This window comes from Bos taurus, chromosome 20, assembly GCF_002263795.3.
Source record: "Bos taurus isolate L1 Dominette 01449 registration number 42190680 breed Hereford chromosome 20, ARS-UCD2.0, whole genome shotgun sequence".
NCBI lineage: Eukaryota > Metazoa > Chordata > Mammalia > Artiodactyla > Bovidae > Bos > Bos taurus.
Genome location: NC_037347.1, coordinates 64,346,378 through 64,351,522, shown reverse-complemented (window position 1 = coordinate 64,351,522; position 5,145 = coordinate 64,346,378). Strand labels below are relative to the sequence as shown.

Sequence of the window (5,145 nt, the reverse complement as noted above, 5' to 3'; positions counted from 1 at the left end):
ACCTCCTTCAAAAGGATAATGTGTTTCCATTTATGTAAATCTTCTCTTACGCCACTAAAGAGACATTTTAGTGCCTGTCATCGCATAATTTTAGAGAAGGAAATGGCAACCCTTTTCAGTATTCTTGCCTAGAAAATCTCATGGACAGAGGAGCCCAGGGCACTAGAGTTCAAGGGGTCACAAAGAGTCAGACACGACTGAGTGACTGAGCACAGACATCACGTAATTTATGTCAATCTTTTTCTAATGAACAGTAATTATTTTTATCTTTAATCTATTAATAGTAGTATAATCAAAAACATTCTGCATAAAACTTGACATGACTTCTAATTAATTCTCCATCATAAATGCATAGAGTAGGATTACTAAATTCAAAACGATAATGATTTTTAAACTCTTGATTACTGTTAAATAATATCTTAGAATAATTGCATGAATTTACTTTCCCACCAGCAATATATTTATACTGGTAATTTCATACATACAATGTTACTATTATTAAGTTTTATCTTTTCTTCAGTAAAGCATCCATATGGATAGGTAGATGGATAAATACGTAGATAATATGTGTGTTTTGTGAGTGTCGATGAAGATACTGCCACAAATAAAGAGTATTTAAAATGCACGTGTGAAGACTATACTTTCAGGGATATTTCTATAGTTCGTTACTAGAGAAGTTTCTCTGATCGTGTAGAGCACCCGAAACCACGAGGAAGAGACGCAGCGTTTTCTCCTGAGCGTGAAAAAAAAAAATAAATAAAATAAAATGCACGTGTGTGTACACACACACATATTTTTCACCTAAACAGTGAAATATACAGTTATATATTCATTCACATATTCACATATATTAATACATATGGATGCATACACACATAATTGTTGGCTGTTGCTAGCAGTTAGAAATCATTAGTTGGTCAGTCTTATTTAATTTGTACTCTCTAACTTCCTGTTAAAGTACAATGCAAATCCCTGACATCATGTCATTTTACCTGTAAATTCTTCAATCAAGAATCTTTCACAGATAAGAATGCAGCACTATTATTACTATTAGCAAAATCTTAGTACAACCCACTCCAGTGTTCTTGCCTGGAGAATCCCAGGGACGAGGGACCCTGGTGGGCTGCAGTCCATGGGGTCGCTAAGAGTCAGACACGACTGAGCGACTTCACTTTCACTTTTCACTTTCATGCATTGGAGAAGGAAATGGCAACCCACTCCAGTGTTCTTGCCTGGAGAATCCCAGGGACGGGGAAGCCTGGTGGGCTGCGGTCTATGGGGTCGCACAGAGTCGGACACGACTGAATCGACTTAGCTGCAGCAGCAGTACATCCTTATAGCTGTATAGTATTCACTTTGTTCAAATTTCCCATTAAGTCGCTTCAGTAGCTTCCCCTAATAGCTCACAAATATTTGATGTTTTACACTTTTTTGTGTTTTTCTGTTCCCTTTATCATCAGAATCTTTGATTAAAAGTTATTTAAAGTAAGACTACTTTTAACATGCATGTACATATATCTTTGTAAATGTGTGATTCATTTTATCTTTGGTCTCTGCATAAAAATGAAATTGTGGGATCATGAAACAAATACACCTTCTTCTTTTGCATGAAACTAAGTAATTCCCCGAAGTGTTTAAGTTTATTTGCTTGTGTGCTCAGTGACTCAGCTGTGCCCAGCTCTTTGCAACCCCATGGACTGTAGCACTCCAGGCTCCTCTGTCCATGGAATTCTCCAGGCAGAAATGCTGGAGTGGGTTGCCATTTCCTTCTCCAGGGGATCTTCTTGACCCAGGGACTGAGTCGGCATCTCTTGCATCTCCTGCATTGGCAGGTGGCTTTTTTACCACTGTGCCACCTGGAAGCCCCTTATGCTTATTTATATAATCACTAATAGTAAATCATAATTCTTACTTCTTATTGGTCTACATTGAAGCTAGAATCTCTTTGCAAGAGACTATCATCTATTGTTGAATCTGTTTTCATTATTAGTGCAATTGCAAATCATTTCATGTTTAATTAAGGCTTTTGTGTTCTACCTTGATTTCTTTGCTTGCATCCTTTGATATTCTTCTCTAACAAGAAGCTTTGCCTTATTTTATTGATTTGTAATGATATCATATATCCTGAATAACAATCTTTTGCAATAAACAATATAAGTATTTTCTTCTACTCTGTTTTGACTTTTATAAGGTTTAATGTCACATAGAATTCATACAGAAGTTTTACATTTTAATGCAGTCAGTCTTTTCTTTACATAGCCTTTTGTCTCCTGTATAAAAATTATTCTGTATTACAAGACCACAGATATTTTATATGTTTATCTAAACATTTCAAATGTTGCTTTCACATTTACATGTTTATCTAAAATTTAGTATATTTCTCCACTTGTTCAGTTACATTTCTAAGAAAAAAAAAAAACAATTTTTTCTCATTTCCCCCAATATATCTGCTTTTACTAGGTCTCATATTCATATTTCTATTTCTTGTTTCCCCATTATTTAAACTTATTTATCTTCCATGAAGAAAACTTAAAAATGGTGTAATTATTATTTTATGACAAATCATGTTATCTTGATTAAGTCAATCATTACTACTCCATTTTTTCCTTCATCAATTCTTAAGTTTTTATTCTTTCACAGAAATTTAAAAATTAGCTTTATTGTATATTGCATTATTTTATCAATCATTTGTTTATAAAAAAGAAATACTAAAAGATATTTTAAATGAGAATTCTTCAAGAAATATATGCTTAGCTCATCCAATTTAATTTTTAAAATCTTAGGAGTTTGATTAGAATTTATTAAATTTATACATTATTTTAGATAAAATTAATATTTTGCTTTGATTATTCCCATAGTATTCCATTACATTATTTTTTTTTCAAATAATATTTCACAGTTTTCTCCATATGTTATGTCCATCTTCTTCATTGTTTTATTTCTAGGTGATTGTAGTAGACTTTTTTCTATTTACTCATACTTTCATTCTCTCCTCTAGATCCTTGGAAGGATTAAACTACCCCCACCTTGAGGTTAGATGTGGACAGGTGTCTTGATTTGATCAGCAAGATGTCTGCAAAAATTATGTTTATGATTTCTAGATGTCAGCATTTAAAAATCAGTATCCCATTCCCCTTCCGATCCTATAGCAAACTCACCACAAAGAAGGATGCCTCCGGTGACACATGGAGGCTGCAGGACAGCGGGGTCTCTGTCGGCAGGAAGGTTGTTACAAGGGGATGTGAAGGGCAGTCAGTCTGGAGACACAGTGGACACCGAGTCAGCAAGAAAGAAGGCTTCCTCTGTTAGACTTCTGAATCTGGGTGTTCTGCAGCATAATTCATTCTAATCTGATTGATGTAGTACCTTCCCAGCAAATTGTCTGTGTAGACCATGCATCTACAGTAAAAAAAAAAAAGAAAAAAGCTGTCTTTTTTTTCTTCGCAACTCCCATAGCACTCACTTGTTTTCCTCATATACCTGAATTGAGAGAATCTTCCGTGCATCGTTGTGCAGAAGGTGTACCTGCACTGAACACTCATTGAATAATAAGGGAAGAGAAAATGACTTTGTCTTGCTCCTTTGCTTAATAGAATAGCTATTTGTTGTTGTTCAGTTGATAAGCCGTGTCTGACTCTTTGCAACTCTGACTCTGAGACAGCACACCCGGCTTCCCTGTCCTTCACTGTTTCCCAGAGTTTGCTCAAATTCATGTCCGTTGAGTTGGTGATGCTATCTAACCATCTAATCTCTGCCACCTTCTTCTCCTTTTGCCTTCAGTCTTTCCCAGCTATTTAAGTATCTCTAAAAAGCACTGCATTTGCTGCAGGTCTCTGATAGCTGATCTTTATCAGGTAATAAAATGCATTTTTTATTTCTTCTTTACTTGATAATTTTTTTAAATCACAAATGATGCTGAATTTCATCAAACATCCCTTACATAGCTTTATCCTAAGATGTGGAAGCTGGTGAATCTTATTCAAGGTAATTTTGTATTCTCCATCCTTTGCATTTACATAGACAACTGAGAACATACTTGTAATTTTCAACAAAAAAAATAAATAAATAAAAGCAACAACATCAACAAAACCCACTGGATTCACCATAGATCTACCAGGGGAATTAATAATAATTTATAGCAATATACGATGTCTGGTAACATTATTTGTTGTCAGTTTTGTAGAAAATACTATAGGCTCTGGGATTTATGAGTTGTTTTTGTTTGTTTTCCCAGAGACGAGTATCCCTCTTCTGTAAAGCAGGTGTGATGAGAAACTGATTTCAGTTCAGTGAGGAACTGGAGAGGGTCCCACCTGGTAGCGGCTTTAGTGACACCCAGTCTTCCTCTGGTCTCCATCATCTGGAGCCTGTGGGCTCTGCTCTTCTGTAGCTGCAGACCCTTGCTCTAGGGGGACTTGATTTCCTGGACACCAAGAGGAGGCAGTCCTGCTGCTTACCTTTCCTTGCCATCCCAACACTCAGCAAATGCCTCGTGGAGAAAAGCAGCCTCCTTCAAGATGGGGTCCCCATGAAGTCCGTCCCTACAGCCTACACTCTCTGCTGGTGTCTTTCTCTTACAGAGTCCTCTGCCCTGAACCAAGAGCACGACCATCCCCTCCACAGATTGCCAAGTGTCCCCAAGAAAATAACTTGAGAAAAAGTTTAAGTGTTGTGATTTTTCATGGCAACAAAACTTTACAGTTGATGTATCTCCCTTCATCCAGTAGGACTTAGGAAATGGAATTCTGCATCTTCTAGCCAACCTCCAAACTCAAATGTTTTTAATTCATTCCTACCCCATTATTAACCTGGAAAAACAGCTGCTTTGGGGGCCTTTACCTGCAGTTTTCAGGGAAGACGTGAACGTCTTAAGACTCTAAGATGAGCTGATCCTACTTGTAAGCTGCTGGCTGCACAAGCCACGTGATCAGGCTCCTCAGTCCACGCAGTCTCCTAGCTTCCTCCTCACCCCTTCAGTTCCTTTTCCTTTTCAGATGCAGGATGGGGTTCACACCTAGTTGGGAGTCCTGGAAACGCCAACACCTTCTTTCAGTTCAGTCAGTTCAGTTGCTCAGTCTTGTCTGACTCTTTGCGACCCCATGGACTGCAGCACGCCAGGCCTCCCTGTCCATCACCAACTCCCGG

At 37.4% G+C, this 5,145-nt stretch overlaps 1 pseudogene; it reads left to right on the top strand.

Annotated features, from left to right (window-relative positions):
• The first annotated feature begins 631 nt into the window (after nt 1–631).
• Nucleotides 632–780, top strand: LOC112443048 (uncharacterized; annotated as a pseudogene).
• Nucleotides 781–5,145: the final 4,365 nt, after the last annotated feature.